Here is a 25,347-nt window from a genome sequence, read left to right as displayed (position 1 = left end):
CACCTGGACTGTGGGGTCAATGAGTAAGACTGCGTTCTGAGGAGGATAAGATATGTTCTTCCCAGCGGGAGACCTACCTTTGTCTATCTCAGGTCATGAGCTCGAGTCCAAATCCAGTCGTAATTCATGGAAGAGAAGTCAAAACCAATCCTGTGCACTTATGATCACAAAGGTATGAAACCAGGAAGATATCTCTTTCAAATTGGAAATACAGCCAGACACTAAAATTTGGAAAACACAACACACTCATTAACTAGCAATGAATGCAAGAAAGTAAATCCAAAGGAAAAGCAGAAAGAGCCATAAACAAAGGAATTCTAAGAAACTTAGAGGATGATGCCAAAACATTTTATGGGAAACCATATAGGGTTAAATTCATGCATTTTCAATATTTAAAAACACCGAAAAAGAAAGCCACCTAAAAGGACGACTGAAGGACAAGATGAAGAAAAACCGACCTCCAATGGTAACAGAAAAATTGAAATCATACATGTGATTGTCAAAATTAAGGAAATACAAACAAACCAATAGGAAAAGAATCAGATCTCATATTTCATTTTGAAAACAGGAACCACCCACAGAAGTCATTTCTGGGATAAAGTCGGAGACAAGAACCAGCTGCAAGTATGAAAACACATGTCAACTTGTAAAGGAAAAAAGAATAACCTAAGAGGCACATCCACACATTTATGCTAGGAAATCCAAGAATTGACAGAAAAGGATAAATTCCCAGACACATAGAAACTTCCAAGATTAGGTCAGGAAATCTACAAAATCTCTGCTCTCTACTAGTGACTGATGCGTTTGAAGCATTAATCAAACGTCTGCCAACACACAGAAGTCCAGGTCCAGGTCATTTTCCTGACCCACTCTTCTACGTATTTAGTGAAGGCATTGTTATGTCCTCTCATCAAATCCAGAGATGGAAGAAGCGGGTAAACTCTAATTCACAGGTAATGACCCAATTCAAAGAAGGACATTTTAGGAAACCAATTCCATGTCATTTCATTAAGGATAGATAATAAACAATATAATTCTTTCCTTTACTCCCAGTGACTTCCTTTCGTTTAGAGAGGGGCAAAGTGTTTCCCTCTGAATTTATGTTGTTGTTGCTGTTCTGTTGAGATAGCCTGCCAGTCATCCATTATCCGTTTTTGACAGAGTATTCATGGATGGTTTAGTTGCATGTCCGTCTTAGTGCTCCTCCTAATATATGCGACAACTCCTGAACACCCATTAAGCTGTTCTATTTCCTGTAACCCTCAGCTGGATTCTCAGAGTCCTGAGTCACACCTGGTGGGTCTCCTCTGACTTCTTGCCCATTAGTATGCCCTTCATTTACTAAGGGCCAAGGTATTCACAGAGGCACAAATTGTGGAAAGTCATATGATATTTCCCTTTGTTTGCTTGCCTTTTCCATTTCCCATCAGCAGGGCATGGGACATTCAGGTCAAGGCAAGGTCCAGGGGTTCATTCACTTCGATGGCTGAAGAATACTGTGGTGCTGAAATGGACCCAAACTTTCTGATCCTGTAGTCCTTGTAAGGGTATTGTGGCTCACTCCAAAGGTCTGCTCGACGGGGCCTTGCAAGCCGTCGGTATAGGCCGTCCCTTTCATTCTGACTAAAGAGACTTGGTCAACATGTCTATACCCGTTACCACAACAAGTACAGTTAAATATTGATGACAGTGGGTGCGGTCCAGGCCTATTCATTGAGAGTTAGCTCTGATGCAGAATGTCACTCTCCTCGAATACTTTGCAAAGGGGTTTAAGGGAAATCCAGGTAGACAGAGGCCTCATCCCTTAGCCGCATATTTCAGAACACTAGGAGACGAGGCCACACATGGCACCATATATCGATGCCCTCACCTTTTACCTCAGAAAGGGTATTTCCGTATCTTAATCATCACTGACACATAGGCAAAAGACGCTGTCATTTTATGCCCTCACCCACAGGACGACAAAACCCACCGAGAGTTGCTCATACTAGTGAGGCTTCACCTTTTCTTGAGATATCTAGAAATTATAGTGGAAAGTATACCATGCCGTTTCTAGAGATATGTTGGTGTAAAGGAAGGTATACTGAATGTCATTTCCCTTTCTCTATGTCTCCAGAAAGGGAAAGTTGGACATTAACCCACAAGGCATTCTGAGTTCTTGATCAGGTTCAGAGGGCTCTTGTTCTGTCGTTCCCGAAGCTTCCTACTTAAAGCCATAGGACACCAAGGTCATTGGAGAGGAACAGTTGCCTCAGTGAAGCCACATTCTGTGATGTCACTATGCTTTGATGTCATAGAAACCACTCCTCATCAACCCCCACCTGATCACTACACTTGGCTGGCGTAGTCATAGGTGGCCAAGAGGATGCCAAGCCGTCCCAAACCGCTGAGCCTCGTGGGTCTCTCACCAAGGCAGTTTGCGAAGCTAGTCAATGTCACCTTCTCCATGGCAAAATTCATAGTGTTTGGTTATGACTGTCAGCACCAGCCCTCTGGACTCCAGAAAAAGGCAAGCATCCTTCATTCCATCTTAGCCACTACAGGCCATGAAACAATCAAACCACAAGCAAAGCCTCAGGGGAGCAAATCTGAGCCCTGTGCAAGGGTGAGACCCTCCCACCCAATCTCAGAGCTCCTGAGCAGGAAAAGCGCCACCCATTGAAAGCATCTTAGACTGAGGAAGGCAGTCCTCCATGATCCACGTTTGGTATTTCGTGATGGCATGGTAGGCAGCCAATGTCCTCACCTACCTGTCTTGGCCAGTAACTCTGTCTTGATGCTGCTGGTGTGAGAGCCCAAAATTTATTATGTACATATTGAGACACCTCCAGGAAAACTGCCTTTCACGGATGCACTCCCACGACTCACCATCTTCCCACTGCGTCTCCTGGTATTGTCTCTGATCATTGTCTCCAGGCTGTCTGCACCTGGTTGCTTGTTGGTATCCTATGAAGGAAAATACAGTGTTCTTTCAAGGCGATGTCTGCCAAGCCTGCTGATCTGAAAACTCCAACCCTCAAGACTTGTGTTGTCAAATACTCGTGGCCTTAAGACCCTATGTGTGTCAGAGCCAACAGCCCTGGGAAACAGGTTCCTTGTGGGTTCCCAGTGTGCCTTGCTTTCGTGTGCCTTGTTCCTCTGCATGGGCTCACGAACCAACCTCTGATCCACGAACCAACCAAATCTTCCCTGAGCCATGAACCAACCAAATCTTCCCGGTCTCCAACCCTCTCCCATCATCTCTACGACTTCCATTCTCTTTCGCTTGGAGATTACCTTGTAGGCTTCAGGTCAATTTCCACCACACTGCAGTCGTCATGGTCATCTTCCTGTTGCCTTCATGGCTGAAGACAAGCATGAGGTTATTAGACACTACTACCATCTCACTGTCCTCCATGTCACTGCAAATTTGTACTGAGACATAAGCAAGAATGAATTCTTCCACTTGTCTCATATGGCAGTGTTGCGGAGAGCATTGGGCTTCATCACATCTATCATTCTCAGAAAGATAACAAACAGACGATTTCACTAACTCATGACAGTCAAGAAACAAACCAAAAATACTGATCAGGACTAACTGTTGTATCAGGACTAACATTACGACTCTAATGATGAACTGGAATGGTGGTGTTTTTTGAAGGCAGTTTTGTGAGAACATGTGTTTCTCAAAGAGGACAAGAGATGACTTTCCTTGTAGGAGATTGTCCTGAAACTGATGGATTGTGAGTTTTCAAGGCATATCAAATTTAATTGCTACCCATAAGAGACCGAATTCTTATCTCTCGTATTTTAATAATAAGTGTGATGTGAAACACACAGACATCACAAACATTAACACATGCTCATGCACACACACATGAACACACACAAGGATAAGACATGCAAGAGATGGGGAGGAATCGAGGGATGGTACCAATGAAGAAAACCAAAAAACATACCATAAAGGGGAAAGGCAAATAGAATCCAAGTGAGAAGCCAACCGAAATGAGAAAGGGAACTATTACCTATCATTAATTCATTCAGTATTCAGAACCAAAGTCTCCCTTCAATACAGTTTGTAGGAGTGGTTGAAATTCCAAAACAAACAAACAAAAAAAGTAGAAAATATCCCTAAGAAAACAACAAATATTAAACAAGCTAGACCTTCTGTTGCCCATAGGAGATTTTCCTTGCTATAAAGACAGTCATAGCTTGCAAGTGAAGAAATCGGGAAGACGAAGGTTATGCTATTGCCAAGGAGAAGAGAGCCAATGTGCATGTACCTAAGTCAGCGAGAGTGATTTTATGCCTTTGAGAGACAAAAGATTAGCAGAAGGTGTTTTGTCTTGATGGAGCATCAACACAAAAGAACACAAAAGAAACCGCGAAGAATTGCCAACATATACAGCACGAACAAGGGTGTATCTAAACGCTGGAAGCCTATGAACAGACAGGAAGGGAGATAGCGTTTTTAATCCAATACTCTTGGAAACTATAATATCCACGTTAAGCACAGAACAGATCATCTGGTTGGCAAGGTGCTAAGGAATAAGAGACGTTCACATGGGCTCTCGAGACCACCTGAACTTTAGGGATCCATGAGTAAGATTGCGTCTCTGAGGACAATAACATATGTTCTTCCCAGCGTCAGACCTAACTTTGTCTATCGCAGGTCATGAGCTCAAGTCCAACGCCAGTCGCAATTCATGGAAGAGAAGTCAAAACCTATCATGTGCACTTATGATCACAAAGGTACAAAAACAGGAAGATATCACTTTCCAATGGAAATACAGCCAGACACTAAAAGTTGGAAAACACAACACACTCATGAACTAGCAAAATATGCAAGAAAGGAAATCCAAAGGAAAAGCAGAAAGAGCCATGAACAAAGGAATGTCAAGAAACTTATGGGATGTTACCAAAACATCTTATGGGGAAACCATATAGGGTTAAATTCATGCATTTCCAAAATTTGAAAACACTGAAAAAGAAATCCACCTAACTGGACGACTGAAGGAACAGAATGAAGAAAAACCGAACTCCAGGGATAACAGAAAAAATAGAAATCATACATGTGATTATCAAAATTAAGGAAATATAAACAAACCAATAGGAAAAAAAATCAGGAGATCCCACACTTCGGTTTGAAAACAAGAACAAAGCGCCGAAGCCACTATTGCTAAAAAACAGGGAGAAAAGCACACAGCTCACAGTATTAAACCACATGACAAGTGGTAGAAATGAAAAAAAAAAAAAAAAAAAAAACCTAAGCGGCATCTCCACACATTTATGCTAGCAAATCCAAGAACTGAGAGAAAAGTATAAATTCCCAGACACATAGAAACTTCCAAGATTATGTCAGGAAACCTACAAAATCTCAGCTATTTACTAGTAAATGAAGCGTTTGAAGCAGTAATCCTACACCTGCCAACACACAGAAGGCCAGGTCCAAGTCATTTTCCTTGGGCCCCTCTTCTAGGTATTGAGCGAAGGCATTGTCATGTCCTCTCATCGATTCCAGAGATGGAAGAGGAGGTAGATTCTAATTCACAAGGATAAAGACCTAATTCAGAGAAGGACATTTTAGGAAACCAATTCTATGTCATTTCAATACGGAAAGATAATAAACAATATAATGCTTTCCTTTTCTCACTGTGATTTCCTTTGGTTTTGAGAGGGCCAGATTGTTTTCCACTTATTTGTTGTTGTTATTGTTGCTGTTCTGATGAGACAGTCTGCCTATCATCTATCATCCGTTTTTGACAGAGTATTCATGGATGGTTTAGTTGAATGTACGTCCTAGTGCTCCTCCTAATATATGCCACAACTCCTGAACACCCATTAAGCAGTTCTCTTTCAGTAACCCTCAGCTTGGTTCTCAAGTCCTGAGTCACCCCTGGTGAGACTCCTTCTTTGACTTCTTGCCCCTCAGTATTCCATGCCTTTACTAAGGGCCAAGGTATTCCTCCCGAGGCACATATTGTGGGAAGCCATATGATATTTCCCTTAAATTGCTTGCCCTTTCCATTACCCGTCAGCCAGGCAAGGGACAGTCATGTCAGGGAAGTTCCAGCGATTCATTCACTTTGACGGCTGAGGAACACTGTGGTGCCAAAATGGACCCAAAATTCCTGATCCACTAGTCCTTACAAGGGTATTGTGTCTCACTCCAAAGGTCAGCTCCAATGGGCCTCTCAAGCCGTTGGTATAGGCCATCCCTTTTCTTCTGACTAAAAAGACTAGGTCAACATATATATACCCGTTACCACAACAAGTACAGATAACTAATGATGACAATGGGTGTGGTCCAGGCCTCTTCCTTAAGAGTTAGCTCTGATGCAGAATATCACTCTCCTCGAAAACTTTGCAAAGGTTTTTAAGTGAAAACCAGATACACAGAGGCCTAATCCCTTAACCACGTGTTTCAGAACACTAGGAGACAAGGCCACAGACAGCACCATATATTGATGCCCTCACCTTTTTCCTCGAAAAGGGTCTTTCTGTCCCTTAATTATCACTGACCCATAGGCCAAAGACGCTGACTAAGGAAGCTCTACCTACAGGGTGACAAACCCCACGGAGAGTGCTCAACCCGGGAGGCCTCACCGTTTCTTGAGATCTCTAGAAATTGTAGTGGAAATAGGACAAATTGCCGTCTCAGGGGATATGTTGGCCTAAAGGAAGGTATACTGAATGTCATTTTCTTTCCTCTTTGTCTCTAGAAAAGGGAAGTGGGACATTATCCCACAAGACAACCTGAGTTCTTGTTCAGGCTCATAGGGTTCTTGTACTGTCCTTGTTAGGGGGCTTCCTACCTTAAGCCATAAGACACCAAGGTCATGGGACAGGGACAGCTGCTTCAGTGAAGCCAGCATCTGTGAAGTCACAAAGCTTTGAGGTCATAGCCGTTTTGTGAGAATACATGTTAATTGAAGAGTACAAATGATGACATTCCTTGCAGAAGATGTTCTTGAAATGGATGGAATGTGAGTTGTCAAGGCATGTCAAATTGAATTGCTAACCTTAAGAGACTCAATTCCTACCTCTTGAAATTTAATTATAAGTTTTTTGTGAAACACACACAGACCACGCACACATTAACACATGCACATGCACACACACACGAACACACACACAGAGAAGACACGCAAAAGAGGGGGAGGAAGTGAGAAATCGCACTAATGAAGCATCCCCCAAAAAAATATCATAAAAGGGAAAGGCACAGAAAATTCAAGTCAGAAGCCAACCGAAATGAGAAAGTGAACTTCTTACCTAGCAATAATTCATTCAGCATTCAGGACGAAAGTCTCCCGTCAATACAAACATTTGGTAGGTGTGGTTGAAATTACAAAAAAAATAAAAGAAAAGAAAACAAACAAACAAAAAAAACGAGAAAAGATCCATCAGAAAACAACAAATATTAAACAAACTCGACCTCTGTTGCCCAGGGGGATTTCCTTTGACTATGAAGATACACATAGCTTGAAAGTGAAGAAATTTGGAAACGTAGGTTCTGCTCTTGCCCAGGAGAAGAGAGCCAAAGGGATTGTGCCTAAGTCAGCTCGAGTGATTTTATGCCTTTGAGAGACAAAAGAGAGCGGAATGTGTTTTGTCTCCATGGAGCATCAAAACATCAGAGACCTGGAAGAACAGCCAACGTATATACCAGAACATGGCTGTATCTAAACGTTGGTAGCATATGAACAGAGAGGAAGGAAGATGGGGACTTTAATCCAATATTGTTGGGTCTATGATATCCATGTTAAGCACAACACAGATCATCTTGATGGAAAGGCAGTAAGGAATAACAAACGTCCACATTGGCTCTCTAGACCTCCTGAGCTTTGGGGATCCATGAGTAAGATTGTGTATCTGAGGAGCATAATATATGTTCTTCCCAAAGGCAGACCGAACTTTGTATATAACAGATCATGAGCTGGAGTCCAATCGAAGGGTAATTCATGGAAGAGAAGTCAAAACCTATCCTGTGCACTTATGATCATGAAGGTATGAAAACGGGAATATATCACTTTCAAATTGGACATACATCCAGACACTAAAAGTTGGAAAACACAACACATCACGAACTAGCAATGAATGCAAGAAAGAAAATCAAAAGGAAAAGCAGAAAGAGCCATGAACAAAGGAATGTTAAGAAACTTATGGGGTGATGCCAAAACATTTTATGGGGAAACCAAATACTGTTAATGCGCACATTTCCAAAATATAAACACAAACACACACACAAAAAAGCAACCTACCTCAATGCTGAAGAAACAAGAAGAAGGAGAACCAAATTCTAAAGTTAAGAGAAAAAATGAATTCATACATATAGTTATCAAAATAAAGGAAATACAAACAAACCAATAGGAAAAAGAATCAGGAGATCTCACAATTCAGTGTCTTAATCATGAACAAACTGCAGAAGCCATTACTGGGATAAAACAGGGAGACAAGAACACAGCTGAAAGTATAAAACAACTTGAGATCTAGTAGAAAGGGAAAAAAATAACCTAAGAGACACCACACATTAATGCTAGCAAATCTAAGACTGGAGAGAAGAGGATAAATTATCAGACACATAGCAACTCCCAAGATTAGGTCAGGAAACCTACAAAATCTCAGCTCTCTAGTAGTGACTGAAGCTTTTGAAGCAGTAATCCAACACCTGCCAACACACCGAAGGCCAGGTCCAAGTCATTTTCTTGGGCCACTCTTCTAGGTATTGAGCGAAGGCATTGCCATGTTCTCTCATCGATTCCAGAGATGGAAGAGGCGGGTAGAATATAAGTCACAAGGATAAAGACACAATTCAGAGAAGGACATTTTAGTAAAGCAATCCCATGTCATTTCAATAAGGAAAGATAATAAACAATATAATGCTATCCTTTTCTCACTGTGACTTCCTTTGGTTTTGAAAGGGCCAGATTGTTTTCCTCTGAAATTTTGTTGTTGTTGCTGTTCTATTGAGAGGCCTGCCTATCATCCTACCCCATTTTTGACAGAGTATTCACGAATGCTTTAGTTGCATGTACGTCCCAGTGCTCCTCCTAATATATGCCACAACTCCTGAACACCCCTTTAGCAGTTGTCTTTTCTGTAAACCTCAGCTTGGTTCTCAGAGTCCTGAGTCACTCCTAGTGGGTCTCATTCTATGACTTCTTTCCCTTCAGTGTTTCCTTTCTTTACTAAGGTCCAAGGTATTCATCCCAGGGCACATATTGTGGGAGGCCATATGACATTTCCCTATTTCTGCTTGCCTTTTCCATTTCCAATCAGCAGGGCATGGGACATTTATGTCAATGCAAGGTCCAGGGGTTCATTTTCTTCGATGCCTGAGGAATACTGTGTTGCCAAAATGGACCGAACCTTCCTTATCCACTAGTCCTTGTAAGGGCATTGCGGCTCACTCCAAAGGTCCGCTCGAATGTGCCTTGCAAGTCGTCGGTATAGGCCGTCCCTTTCATTCTGACTAAAGAGACTCTGTCTGCGTGTCTATACCCGTTACCACAACAAGTATAGTTAACTAATGATGACAACGAGTGCAGTCCAGTCCTCTCACTTAAGAGTTAGCTGTGATGCCAAAGGTCAGGCTCCTCGAAGATTTTGCAAAGGTGATTAAGGGAAAACCAGGGAGACAGAGCCCTATTCCCTGGCCGTGCATTTCAGAACACTAGGAGATGAGGCCACAGACAGCACCGTATATCGAAGCCCTCACATTTTCCTCGAAAAGGGACTTTCCATCCTTACTCATCACTGACCCATAGACAAAAGACGCTGACAAAGACGATCTCACCCACAGGATGACAAAACCCATGGAGAGCTGTTGATACACACGAGGTCTCCTGTGTCTTGAGCTCTCTAGAAATTTTAGTGGAATAGGACACCTTTCCGTATCTGGGGAAATGTTGGTTTAAAGGAAGGTATACTGAATGTCATTTTCTTTCCTCTTAGTCTAGAAAGGGAAGTGGGACATTAACCCCCAAGACACCTGAGTATTTCATCAGACTCAGAGGGTTCTTGTTCTGTCCTTCCCGGGACTTCCTACCTAAAGCCATAGGACGCCAAGTTCATTGGAGAGGGACAGCTGCTTCAATGAAGCCAGCATCTGTTATGTCACAAAGCTTTGAGGTCATAGCAACAACTCCTCATCAACCCACGCCTGATCACTACACTTGGCTGGGTGGGACTAGAGGACACCAAGACGTCCCAAACTGCTGGAGCTGCTTCGGTCTCAATTCAAGGCAGTATGCGAAGCGAGTTGGTGTCACCTCCTCCATGGCCCAGTTCGTAGTGTTTCGTCGTGACTGTCAGCTCCAGTACTCTGGACTCCAGAGAAAGGCAAGCATCAACATTTCCATCTTAACCACAAAAGGCCAAATAACAATGAGGCCTCAAGCAAAGCCTCAGGGGAGGAAATATGAGCCCGGCACAAGGGTAAGGCCCTCCCACCCTATCACGGTGCTTCTGAACAGGAAAAGGACCACCCAAGGAGAGCTCCAAATGAATCCCCGCACCGTCCCAAAGACATGTCTGTAGTCTTCCACAGCGAGAACACAAGTACCTCGAGCGTCTGAGAAACGGTGCCAACAAGGCCTCGCAATCTTCAAAAATGACCATGCATCAAGGCAGACTCTACACTTTTAACCTTAGGTCCAGGAGGAATCATGTACTTGGAGTCCACAGGAGCAAATGGAGAGCATGTTGGAAGAGACCCAAAGCCCAAGTGAAGCCATCTGAAAGAATTCCTAACCATTTCAGGAAGACAACTTTTATGTTCAAAAGGACACATTGAATAGGATTCTAATGCGGAAGAACCTTGAGCAGTCCCTCAGGCTGGAGCAGCTACCCTTTCAGGAACTGCATGGAAATGTGGCAGCACAACCCTTTCTTCACCTTCTCATGATCATCCCCCAAATTGTTTCATGAAATAAGCAAACAGTGCCTCTTGCGGAAGATGGGCATGTTCTAATGGAGCCCCGAGAAGATGCACAATTGTCATCAAGGTGTCAGTACAGCGCGACCGACAGCAGATGCTTCAGTTTGGTGAGGAGATACAGGGAGACAAAAAACAGTAGAATAAATGTGGGAGCTCGAAGTGAAGGTAGGGCATTTTAGGATGGTGAGAGGTTCTCTGTACCTGGCTACCCTCCACAGGAACCTAGGTCCTAATTCAAGAAAACATCCTCTGGCATGAATCAATTAATGTACCCTGGTTTTGTTTTTGTTATCTTGTCAAATGATGCACATGTACGTATTGGACAGATAGACAGAGAGATCGCAATCAGGGGTTGGAGCTGGAGACGGAGAAGTATACTTGCCCCTGAGCAGAGAACCTGAGGCCAGAAGCATAGCCAAGACCCTGGAATCATGAGTTGATCTGAAGGCCGCCTCTGAACTGATGGACACAACCAGGGGCCCAACCTTTGACTTCTGAATACCTCCTGGTTCTAGACAAGAACTGCTGCTCTGTCATTGTTTAGAAATGCAGGGGATAAGGATTTTGGCTTGGTCGGGTATTGCTTGAGCTATCTGGCTGGCTTTGAGAGTTGGTATAGTTTTCCTCTTGAAGTCAGTGACTGGGCTATGGACAAACTATTCTCCGATGCCTATTTGCCTAAAGAGAATTCCACCATCCTAGATTTTCCAGGGGAAAGGACATTATGTCTTTTGGTGCTCTTCTTCTGTGGAAGGTGATGGGAGTCCTGTGTGCCTCAATTCTGGACCTCTGTTTCAGCTCCCAGATGAGGGTCATTGACAGCCCCAATTCTCAAATCCATTTTCAGCCCTCTTTTCTTTCTCTCACTCTTACTTATACTACAAGAGGCACCTATTTCCTTTCTTTTTGGATGATGATTCCCTAAGCTCATTGTCATGATCCATCATTTTTCCTTCTCTCTTAGAATTTGCTTCCTTATTTTCTAGGCTTGTACTTCCAGGTCACTAATTGGATCCTCTACTTCTGCCATGTTCAGAGTCATTGCATCCAGTCTCCTACCAATCTTCTCTTCAGGAGCTCTTTAGGTTCTTTTATCTTTATCAGTTTTATCTCTGTGGTTTGAGACTCTCTGATATCTTCTATGTTTTCTGATGTATAGGGAGGATCCAGGCCGTTGCTATCAAACCCACATCGGGCATGTTATATGTAGAAGCTTCACACTGATTTCCTAGCCCTGATCCTTTCTTGTTCTTTTTCTTTGACATCTATTGATTCTTCCATCTTGTATTAGATCTAGATCTCTGTCTCCTCTCTGTTTCGAAATACTTATTCTGTTTTCTATCCTGTGGGTCATTTATTTAGGTAGAAGAGATCATTGAGTGACCAAGGGCGGGCCCTTAAGTTTTGTCGTGTGTGTGTGTGTGTGAGTGTGTGTGTGTGTGTGTGTGTGTGTGTGTGTGTGTTTGTGTGTGTGTGTGTGTGTGTGTGTGTGGCATGCATGCAATCTGATGTTTGTGTTCTGGCTGACGCTGTCCTTGAGACCAGCCATCTGCAATGGCTCTCCTTGCCTGGCATTTGGTGTGTTTGGGGCCTGGGCTGAATATGCTGAGGTTTACCTTGGTGGGCTCTGGTGTGTCTGTGAAAGGAGACATTCCACAAACTCATCAGAGTGCTGGCCTACAGAATGCTGTGTTCAGAAGAGATCATGTGGTCAAGGAATTCTTCTCGTCCCCTATGGGAGAGTCTGTTCTACTTGGACTAAACAACTTGGAGTGAGGAAGGCTGTCATTCAAGTGTTCCATGGTTGGGACTTCGTATGGGCAGAGTAGGCAGTCTTTTGGTGCTCTGTATGAGGTGAGGATGCTCCTCACCATCCTCTATTGGCCAGTAGCTCGGTCTTGATGCTCCTCATGTGGGAGCCCAATATTTCTTATGCCCCCATTGAGACAACTCCACGAACACTGCCTCTCATGGATGCACTGCCAGGACCCACCATCTTCCCACTGTGTGTCCTGGTATTGTCGCTGATCATGGTCTCCAGGTTGTCTGCACATGGTTGCTTGTTGGTGAACTATGCAGGAAAAACATGGAGTTCTTTCAAGTTTATATCTGCCAAGCCTGCTGATCTGAAAACAATAGCACTCAAGACTTGTGTTGTCAAGAACTCGTGCCCTTCAGACCCTCTTCTTGTAGAGCCAATGGCACTGGGAAACAGGTGCCTTGTGGTTTTCCAGCGTGCCCTCCTCTCCTGTGCCTTTGTACTTTGCAAGGGATCACTGGCATCTGATGCATAAACCAACGAAATCTTCTATAAGACATGTCTCCAAACTTCTCCCTTAGTCTCTGCGACTACCTTTCTTCTTTGTGGAGTTTACCTTGTAGGCTTCCCATCAATGTCCACTCTCTTGCAGTTTTTGTGGTCATCTTCCTCTTGCCTTATTGGCTGAAGACAAGCACGAGGTTATTAGACACTACTACCATCTCACTGTCCTCCATGTCACCACAAATTCTTACTGAGACATAAGAAAGAATGAATTTTTCCAGTTGCTTCATGTGGCAGTGCTGCAGAAACCATTGGGCTTCGTTACATCTATCATTCTCAGAAAGACAACAAACAGATGATTTCACTCCCTCATGACAGTCAAGAAACATATGAAAAAGCAAGTGGTATAGGGACAAACAATATGACAGTAATGAGGCACACAATCATGGTGATTGTGTAAAGGCAGTTTTATGAGAATACGTGTTTATTGAAGAGGACACATCGCCAAGGTATTCCTTATGAGGAACATATTGTGGGAAGCCATATGATATTTCCCTTTTTCTGCTTGCCTTTTCATTTCACATCAGCCAGGCATGGGACATTCATGTCAAGGCAAGGTCCAGGGCGTTCATTCTCTTCAATGGCCGAGCAATACTGTCTTGCCAAAATGGACCAAGCCTTCCTTATCCACTAGTCCTTGCAAGGGCATTGCGGCTCACTGCAAAGGTCTGCTCCAATGGGCCTTGCAAGCCATTGATATAAGCCGTACCTATCCTTCTGACTAAAGAGACATGTTCAACATGATTATACCCATTACCGCAACAAGGACAACTAATGATGACAACGGGTGCGGCCCAGGCCTCTTCCTTGGATTTAGCCCTGATGCAGAATGACTCTCTCCTATAAGACTTTGCAAAGGTGTGTAAGGGAAAGCCAGGTAGACAGAGCCTTAACCATTAGCCGTTTGTTTCAGAAAATTAAGAGATGAGACCAACTAAGAGTTGATACCCATGAGGCCTCACCGTTTCTTGAGATCGCTAGAAATGTAGTGGAAATAGGACACCTTTCCGTCTCTGGGAAAATGTTGGCCTAAAGGAAGGTATACTGAACATCATTTTCTTTCCCCTTTTTCCAGAAAGAGGAAGTGGGACACTAACCCACAAGACAACCTGAGTTTTTGATTAGACTCAGAGGGCTCTTGTTCTGTCCTTTGGGGGCTTCCTACTTAAAGCCTTAGGACACCAAGGTCATGGGAGAGGGACAGCTGCTTCAGTGAAGGCAGCATTTGTGATGACACAATGCTTTGATTTCATAGCAACCACTCCTCATTACATCACCCCTGATCACTACAATTGGCTAGAGTAGTCGTGAGTGGGCCAAGAGCACCCCAGACCATCCCGAACCGCTGGAGCTGTCTGGTCTCTCAACAAGGCAGTTTATGAAGCGAGTCGGAGTCACCTTCTACAGGGCCCAATTCATAGTCTTTGGTCGTGATTATCAGCACCAGCCCTCTGGACTCCAGAGAAAGACAAGCATCCACCATTCCATCTTAACCACGACAGGGCAAGAAACAATCAGGCCTCAAGCAAAGCCTCAGAGGAGGAAATCTGAGCCTGGCACAAGGATACGTCCCTCCCACACAATCACGGAGCTTCTGAACAGGAGAAGGGCCACCCAAGGAAAGAAAACTATACACCCGCAACTGTGCCAAAGACATGTCTGGAGTCTTCAACAAGGAGGACATGAGTACCTCGAGCCTCTCCAGAAATGCTGCCAACAAGGCCTCCCAATCTTCAAAAATGACCATGCATCAAAGGCAGACTCTAAACCTTAGGTGTAGAACCTTAGGTCCAGGATGGACTCATGTACTTTGAGTCTACAGAAGCAAACGGAGAGCATTTTGGAAGAGACCCATAGCCCAAGAGAAGCCATCTGAAAGACTTCCGTGCCCGTTTCAGGAAGACAACTTGTATTTCCAAAAGGACGCATTGAAGAGGATTCGAATGTGGAAGAACCTTGAGCACTAACTCAGGGTGAAGCAGCTACCCCTGTGGAACTGCATGGAGATGTGGCAGCACAAGCCTGCTTTCTAACTCTCATGACCCTCAGCCAAATGATGTCATGTGAGATTCAAACAGCGCCTGTTGTAGAAGATGGGCATGTTATAATGGAGCCAAAAGAGAATGAACATGTGTCAACAAGGGGTCAGTATAGCGTGACACACAGCAGATGCTTCAGGTTGGTGAGGAGATCCAGGAAGACAAGGAACAGGGGAATGAACATTGGAGCTCCAAGCGAAGGTTGGTATTTTAGGATGGTGGGAGGTTCTCTGTACCTAGCTGCCATCCATAGGCACCTTGGTCCAAATTCAATAAATCATCCTCTGCCCCAAGTCAATTATTGTGCCTAGTTTTGTTTTTGTTATCTTGTCAAAAGATGCGCTTGCACTTATTACACAGAGAGACCGAGAGTTCACAATCAAGGGGGTAGAACTGTCGAGGGAGAAGCTTACTTTCCCCTGAGCAGAGAACCTGAGACCACAGTCATTGCCAAGACCCTGGAATCATGAGGTGATCTGAAGGCTGCCACTGAACTGATTGAAACACCCTGGGACCCAACCGTTGACTTCTGAAAACCTCGTAGTTCTAGACAAGAACCGGTGCCCAGTCATTGTTCAGAAATGCAGGGTATAAGGGTTTTGGCCTTGGCTGGTGTTGCTTGAGCTATCCAGCTTTCTTCGAGAGCTGGTATAGCATTTCCTCTTGAAGTCAGAGACTAGGCTATGGACAAACTATTCTCCCATACCTATTTGCTAAAGTGAATTCCTCCATGCCTAGATTTTCCAGGGGGAAATGACACTCTGTCTTTTGGTGCTCTGCTTCTGTGGAAGGTGATGGGAGTCCTCTGTGCCTCTCATTGTGGACCTCTGTTTGTGCTACCGGATGAGGGTCATTTTCAGCCCTGATTTCTCAAATCCATGCTCAGCACTCTTTCTTTCACTCACTCTTACTTCTCCTACAAGAGGCACCTCTTTCAATTCCTGGAGATGATGATTCCCTAAGCTCATTGTCATGTCCCGTCATTCTTCCTTCTCTTTTAGAATTTGCTTCCTTATTTTCTAGACTAGTTCTTCCAGGTCACTAATTGGATCATCTACTTCTGCCATGTTCTTGGACTTTGCATCCAGTCTCCTACCAATCTTCTCTTCAGGAGCTATTTATGTTTGTTTATCTTTATCAGTTTATCTCTGTGGTTCGAGACTCTCCGATATCTTCGATGTTTCTGATTTACAGGAAGTATCCAGGCCGCTGCTTTCTATACCCCATCGGGCGTGGTCTATGTAGAAGTTTGTCTCTGATTGCCTAGCTGTGATCATTTCTTGTTCTTTTACCTTGGCATCTGTTGATTCTTCCATCTTCGCCTTGGATGTAAGTCTCTGTCTTCCTCTCCGTGTCCTGAAAGTTCATTCTTTATCCATCGTGAGGTTAATGTCTATAAGAAGAGGTAATCTGGGAGTGACCTAGTGCTGGCTCTAAAGGGATGATGGGTGTTTGTGTGTGTGTGTGTGTGTGTGTGTGTGTGTGTGTTTGTGATGCATGCCATCTGCTGTTGTGTTGTGGCTGACTCTGTCCTTGAGACCAGTCAACTCCAAAGGCCCTCCTTGTCTGGCGTTTGGTGTGTTTGGGGCCCGGGATGAATATGCTGTGGTTTCACTTAGTAGGATCTGGTGTGCGTGTGAAAGGAGACATTCCACAACCCAATAGAATGCAGGCCTGCAGAATGCTGTGTTCAGAAGAGAGCATGTGGTCAAGGCATTCTTTTTGTCCCCTATGGGAGAATGTGTTCTCCTTGGACTAAGCATCTTGGACTGAGGAAGGCAGTCCTCCAAGTGTTCCACGGTTGGGTTTTCGTATTGGCAGGGTAGGCAGCAAATGTCTCACCATCCTGTTTTGGCCAGTAGCTCAGATTTGTTGCTACTGGTTTGAGAGCCGAACATTTCTTATGAACCCATTGAATCATTTCCACAAACACTGCCTCTCACAGATGTACTGCGAGTACCCACTCTCCTCCAACTACATCTCCTGGTATTGTTTCTGATCATGGTCTCCAGGCTGTCTGCAACTGGTTGCTTGTTGGTGTTCCCTGAAAAAAAAAAACATGGTGTTCTTTCGAGTCGTATTCTGCCAAGCCTGCTGATCTGAAAACTCCAGCCATCAGAAATTGTGTTGTCATGAACTCAGTCCCTCTGTTGGTCACAGCCACTTGCACTGGGAAACAGGTTCCTTGTGGGATCCCAGTGTGCCCTGTTCTCCTGTGTCTTTGTCCTTTGCATGGGATCACTGCCCTCTGATGCACGAACCACCCAAATCATTAAGACATGCACATGCACATGCACACACACACGAACACACAGAGAAAAGACACGCGAAAGAGGGGGAGAAAGTGAGAAATCGCACTAATGAAGCATCCCCAATGAAAATACCATAAAAGGGAAAGGCACAGAGAATTCAAGTCAGAAGTCAACCGAAATAAGAAAGTGAACTTCTTACCTAACAATAATTCATTCAGCATTCAGGACGAAAGTATCCCGTCAATACAAACATTTTGTAGGTGTGGTTGAAATTATAAAATAAAATAAAATAAAAAAAACAAACCAAAAAAATGAGAATAAATCCATCAGAAAACAACAAATATTAAACAAGCTCGAAATCTGTTGCCCATAGAAGATTTCCTTTGACTATAAAGATACACATAGCTTGAAAGTGAAGAAATTTGGAAACGTAGGTTATGCTCTTGCCAAGGTGAAGAGAGCCAAAGTGATTGTGACTAAGTCATCTAGAGTGATTTCATGCCTTTGAGAGACAAAAGAGAGCGGAAGGTGTTTTGTCATGATGGAACATCAAAACATCAGAAACCTGGAAGAACTGCCAACATATATACCAGAACATGGCTGTTTCTTAACGTTGGAAGCATATGAACAGAGAGGAAGGAAGATGGGGACTTTAATCCAATATTGTTGGGGACTATGATATCCAAGTTAAGCACAGGATAGATCATCTGGATGGAAAGGTGGTAAGGAATAACAGACATCCACATGGGCTCTCGAGACCACCTGATCTTTGGGGATCCATGAGTAAGATTGCGTCTATGAGGACAGTAAGATATGTTCTACCCAGCGGCAGACCTAACTTTGTCTATTGCAGGTCATGAGCTCGAGTCCAAATCCAATCATAATCCATGGAAGAGAAGTCAAAACCTATCCTGGGCACTTATGATCACGAAGGTATGAAAACGGGAAGATATCACTTTCAAATTGGAAATACAGCCATACCCTAAAGGTTGGAAAACACAACACACTCACGAACTAGCAATGAATGCAAGAAAGAAAATCCAAAGGAAATGCAGAAAGAGCCATGAACAAAGGAATGTTAAGAAACTTAAGCAGTGATGCCAAAACATTTTATTGGGAAACCATAAAGTGTTAAACGCATGCATTTCCAAAATTTAAAAACACCAAAAAAAAAAAAAAAAGGAACCTAAATGGACGCCTGAAGGAACAAGTAGAAGAAGAGCCGAACTCCAAAGGTAACAGAAAAAATAAAATCATACATATGATTATCAAAATAAAGGAAATACAAACAAACCAATTTAAAAAAAATCCGGAAATCTCACACTTCAGTTCTGAAAACATGAACAAACTGCAAAGCCACAACTGGGATATAGCAGGGAGAGAAGCACACAGCTGAAAGTAAGAAACCACATGACAACTGGTAAAAAGGAAAAAAGAATAACCTAAGAGGCACATACACACATTTATGCTAGCAAATCAAGACCGGAGAGTAAAGGTTAAATTCCCAGACACATAGAATCTCCCACGATTAGGTCAGGAAACCTACAAAATCTCAGCTCTTTAGTAGTGACTGAAGCGTTTGAAGCAGTAATCAAACACCTGCCAGCACACAGAGGGCCAGGTCCAAGTCATTTTCCTGGGCCACTCTTCCAGGTATTTAGCGAAGGCAATGTCATGTCCTCTCATCAACTTCAGAGATGAAACAGGCGGGTAGACTCTAATTTACAAGGATAAAGACCCAATTCAGATAAGGACATTTTAGGAAAATCCCATGCCATTTCAATAAGGAAAGATAATATAAAATATAATTCTTTCCTTTTCTCCCTGTGCCTTCTTTTGGTTTTGAAAGGGTCACATTGTTTTTCTCGGAATTTTTTTGTTGAAAATCTTAGAATTCTTCTTGGAATTTTTTTGTCTTTTTTTTTTTTTATTTGACACAGTATTCATGGAAGTTAGTTTCATATGCGACCTAGTGCTTTTCCTAATCTATGCCACAGCTTCTGAACACCCATTAAGCATTTCACTTATTCCCTGCATGTGTCTCTTCTCTGTAACCCTCAGCTTGGTTCTCAGAGTCCTGAGTCACGCTTGGTGGGTCTCTTTCTCTGCATTCTTCCCATTCAGTTTTTCTTTCCTTTACTAAGGGCCAAGGTATTCCACCTGAGGAACATATTGTGGAAAGCTATATGATATTTCCATTGTTCTGCCTGTCTGTTCAATTTCCCATCACCCAGACAAGGGATGTTCATGTCAATGTAAGTTCCAGGGGTTCATCCTCCCCAATAGCTGAGGAATAATGTGTTACCAGGATGGACCACATGTTCTTCATCACTGGTCTGCAAGGACCTTGAGGCTCAGTCCACAGTTCTGCTCAAGTGGGCTTTGCAAGCCATCGATATAGGCCGTCCCTTTCCTTTTGACTAAAGAGACATGGTCAACATGTCTATATCTGTTCCACTACAAATACACTTAACTAATGATGAGAACAGTTGTGGTCCAGGCCTCTTCCTGAAGAGTTAGCTCTGATTCAGAACGTCACTTTTCTTGAAGACTTTGCAAAGTTAAGGGAAAACCAGATAGACAGAGCCCTAATCCCTTAACCTTTTGTTTCAGAACTCTAGATGAGGACAAAGGTAGCACCATATATCTATGCCCTTACCCTTTTCCTCAAAAAGGGACTTTCTGTCCGTTAGTCATCACTGACCCCTTGGGAAATGACACTGACAATGGACTTGATCACCCACAGGATGACAAATCCCACGGAGAGCTGTTGGTACCCAAGATGCCTCAATGTTTCTTAAGATCTAGAAATTGTAGTGGAAATAGGACACCTTGCTGTCTCTGGAGAAATGTTGGCCTAAAGGAAGGTATAAAGAACATTATTTTTTCCCTATTTATCTAGAAAGGGGAAGTGGGACATTAACCCACAAGACATCCTGAGTTCCTGATCAGGCTCAGAGAGCTCGTGTTCTGTCCTTCCCGGGGCTTCCTACCTAAAGCCATAGGATACTAAAGTCATGGGAGAGGGACAGCTGCTTCAGTGAAGCCAGCATCTGTGATGTCACAATGCTTTGAGGTCATAACAACCAATCCTTCTAAACCCATGCCGGATCACTACACTTGGTTGGAGTATTCATGGTTGTGCCAATAGAACCCCTAGCCTTCCCAAACCGGTGGAGCCGCCTGGGTCTCTCACCAAGGCAATTTGTGAAGGTATTCAGTATCACCTTCTCCATGGACCGATTCTTAGTGTTTGGTCCTGACTGACAGCACCAGACCTCTGGATTCCGGAGAAAGGCAAGAATCCACCATTCCATCTTAGGCAGGAAAGGTCAAGTAACAATCACGCCTCAAGCAAACCTCATGGGAGGGAATCTGAGCCCTGCACAAGGGTTAGGCCCTCCCACCCAATCACCAATCTTCTGAACAGGAAAAGAGCCACCCAAGGAAAGCTCAAAGGGAACACCTCCAATCATGACTTAGACATGTCTGGAGTCTTCAACAGAGACGACAGAAGTGTTAGGGTTTTTAATTAAAGGAGCAAGACTGATACAAAGCTAAGGTCAAGCAAAACTTAATTTCATTCCAAACATCGAGAATCATACTGACTGGTCAGGGCCTACTCTTCCAAATTCGACCCCCTCCAGCATCACAGACTAACATGTATAGATGTAGTTTAGCTGGGCAATACACAGGTGGCCTTTAGATTGCAATACACAGAGAAAACTGCACAGTGGTTCTACGTCTGCCAGACATAGAAAAAAACTGCTAGTAACACACGGATGGACAATTGAATCTCAATTTACCTAGTAGATATAAGCTCCCGACTGAGTGGATATCTTCATCTGGCCTGACCTGCCCTTATATCTAGGCTTTGAGAGTTAATACCTTTGGCAGGGGCAGTATCAATCTAAATTTACTGCATGAGGCCAATCTATTTATACTGCATAAACACAAAATGATTCCCTCTGGCCACCCAGGCTCTTACATTCCTCCCTATTCTTTAGAGATTAGTCCAATCCTTGACTTTTCATCCAGTTCTACATGCTCTGGTTATAAAGGGTTTATTGAGCATGTAATTCTAACATTTTTATCGTTCTCATTTTCTTTTGTACATGACACTAGTGTATAGTCGGCTGTATATTTACACTAGTGTAAATGACACTAGTGCACAGTCAGCTGATGAGTTACCCATTTACCGCTTCATAGAATCCTTTCCATTTTTTTTCTGATTTCCTTTTTCTAAATAACTGCCTATAATTTACATAAACAGGTAAAAATAGGAGCAACAACAAACTCATAGTTTTTTCAGTCTTGATTTAGTCCAGGATGAGCAGGATCTTTGGTGTGGCTTCCACCTTTGGGGGTCATCTTCATCCTTGGCTCATTTGATGTGACATGCCTGAATCCAGGCCCTGATGTGTCCTACTTTTACTGCTGTGGTGTGTTCAAGGTAACCGTAAAAGGTCCCATCAGCGAGGCTCCAAGCTCCCCAATTGATAATGTCATATCCAAACCAAGTGATTGGGTTGGAAAGGATGTGGTTCCACCTCAGTCTCCATACCAGTGTGAACAGTCTGGATCCCTGCATTTTTTTTTTTTAATACAGACTGTAATGCCTGAAGTGACTGGAGTACAGACTGATCAGTCATTTCTGCTAGGGCAACCTTTTGTAGCCAAGGACAGAGCGGGAGCAGGGTTCTCCCAAACATTTCAAATGGGGTCACCCTGTTTAAATAGTGTGTACATCTTGCCCTGAGCAGGGTGAAAGAAGGAGATCCACCCATCCACTGCCCGTCTCCAGGGTTAGTTTTGTCAAGGTCTCTTTAAGAGTCCGGTTCATTCTCTCTACATGCCTAGAACTCTGGGTCTGATAGGCACAATGAAGTTTCCAATTTGTGCCCATGTCCTTGGCCAATTCCTGTGAGACTGAACTCAAAATGCAAGGCCATTGAATGACCCAATTGTGAGAGGCAGCCCAGACCTAGGAATTATTTTCTTGTAGCTTTCTGGCTATCACTTTTGCCCTGTCATGTTACTCGGGAAAAGCCTCAACCTGGCCTGAAATGGTATCTACAAAAACTAACATATACTTGTCCCCATATTTTCCGGGTTTTATTTCTGTAATATCTATTTTCCAATAAATTCCTGGTACACTACCTCTTTCTCTTTTCCCTCTTCCAATTCTAGTTCCTCCCACATTAACTGCCTGGCACTGAGCACATCTATCAATATATCCTGAACCATACACTGTAATTTAGAACCATAGAACTGCTTGCCTTTAAGTTCCTTGAGTTTGAGTGACCCCAGGTGAGTACCCTAATGTATCTGGTCTACTACCTTCTTACCTAGTCTTCGAGGAAGAATTAAATTTCCTATTTTAGTCTTAGCCCAGTCCCCTTTATAATATAATTTAGCCATTTTTGTAAATACTTTAAATCTTCCTCTTAATTCTCCAGTTTATCTGGTAGGGATAGATCCAGGTGTGTAACCAGCTCTTGCATTGTTTCTCAGGCTGCTTGCTTTAAATATCGATCTGATAATTGGTTACCTTTTGAAATCAGACCAGTCCCCTTTTGGTGTCACAAGAAATGCATAAGAGCCACCTCTTTTGGGTCACAATATTTCTCTTCTGTCTTAATTCCTTTTCCTTCTGCTGTTAATAGGCTCCTTCCTTTGTAAGTAGCTCCATGTATATGGAGAGTAGCAAAGACATACCTGTGATCCGTATTGATGTTGGTGGTTTTACCTTTAGCCATCTGCAGTGCCTAAGTGATTTCAATCAGTTCTGCTTGTTGTGCTGAAGTTCCATGTGGCAGGGTGCTGCCAAGAATTCCTGCTCAGGAAAAACTACCACAGCCCTCACATACCTCTTTCCATGAACAGAGTCATCTCTGCATCTGGGAAGGGCATGTCTCTGAGATCCAGTCTTATTCCTGTGACTTGGTTTAGGACCTCCCCACAGTTCTGTGGATGGTCAGCCAGCTCCTCTGGGAGCAGTGTGGCTGGATTTAGCACCACTGGTGGCTGTGAGATCACTCTTGGTTTGTTGAGGAGGAGGGTCTGATACCCTGTCTTTCGGGTGTTCACCATCATCAGTCGGTTGGAGTCTACGAAGGTCCGCGATAGCCTGTGTGGTGGTGAAGATGAGATATTGACCTAATGGTCTAGCATTTATCTCATTTGGTTAAGACCTACATGTCCAACGAATTTAATTCCATTTGTCATTCAAGCAAACCTTCACAGTTTCAGGTTACCAAAGACTTTGGAAGCCACATTAACAATTACCCATTAAAACCTTGAGACAAACAAATAACTATCTCCACTTCAGATACCATGCTTTCCCGCCAACAAGGGGGAGGGGCTAGGCAGTCCACATCAGGCCAGAGAAGGCAATGAATTCCCCAATACAAAGGCGGTTTCGGCAGCTGCTTGGGAATATTTTTTAAAGTTTGGGGCTCAAGGTCGGTTCATCCCACAGTGCCAGTTCTGCTTAACAAATGTGGTCCATTAGGCACTCATATACCATGCTCAGCTCCAATGAGCATCAGAATTGGGCACCTTAACTCACTCTTAGACTAACCCCAGTTGGCTACAGTCATAGCCCTTAACACACGAAATGAGTGAGAGAGAAACCTCACATCTATTATGAAGAACAGAGAGATGAAAGTCAGAGTCCCTTTACTCTCTGCTTTCCCCATTCCTTCAATCATAACAAACAATACAACAGAAAACAAAAGGACCAGGCAAAGACAACCATAGGCCCAATGATTCTTACCAATAACCTTACATTGGTGGGGGCTTTCTTTATCCCCTGATTGCCTAGGAGGACTCGAACCACCAAACCTCCCAGAGGGCCTGAACCCCTTGAATGTCTAGGGGGACTCGAACCCCCTGGAGTTCGCCTAGAAGTATTTGAACCCCCTAATACCGCCAAGGGGAACTCGAGCCCCCTGACCATCTAGGGGGACTCGAACCCCCTGAACACCCAGGGGACTTAAAAACCCATATGATCTACCAGGAGAGGATGGGGCATCTCCGCATCCACACCAGCTCTGGGGAGCATGGCTGCTGCCAGTTTCTACCAGTGGGCCATACCCTGTAGCTCCATGCAGGATCCCAAGATCTTACCTCCAGAGGCTTTTTCAAAAATTCCAATGCTGGCTCAGTTCTCATCATTTGAATTCGGGTTGCTCTCCAAAGATATGGTCCTTATTCAAAGGAGCAAGACTGATACAAAGTGAAGGTCAAGCAAACGTTAATTTTGCACAAAGCATCGAGAATCATATAGACTGGTCAGGGCCTTCTCTTGCAAAGAGGCGACCCCTCCCAGCCTCACAGACTAACATTTATAGCGGAAGTTTAGCCAGGCTATACAGAGGTGGCCAATGAGACAACAATACAGAAAAAAACTGCACAGTTTTGCAAAGTTGGCTACACCACAAAAACAAAAATGCTAGGTAACACATGGGTGGGCAATTGGATCTCAATTTACCCTAGTAGATATATGCATGCCTCTCTAATGAGATGTCTTCACCTGGCCTGATTCACCCTTGTATCTAGATTTTGAGAGTTCTAGAGTCCTCTGGGAGGAGTAGGGTCAATTTAGTTTACTGCATGGGTCAATATAAGTTTACTGCAGAAACACAAAATGACTCCCTCTGGCCTAGCAGCCCTTATAACGAGTACCTGTAGCGTGTCTAGAAATCGAGCCAAAATGACTTCCAAATCTTCAAAACTGACGATATACCAAAGGCAGATTCTACATCCTAGAACCTTAGGTCCAGAATGGACTCATGTACTTGGAGTCCACAG

The sequence above is a fragment of the Mustela nivalis genome (assembly GCF_964662115.1).
Source record: "Mustela nivalis genome assembly, chromosome: Y".
Classification (NCBI taxonomy): domain Eukaryota; kingdom Metazoa; phylum Chordata; class Mammalia; order Carnivora; family Mustelidae; genus Mustela; species Mustela nivalis.
The sequence above is the reverse complement of the archived record's forward strand: the minus strand, read 5'-3'. Positions refer to the sequence as shown.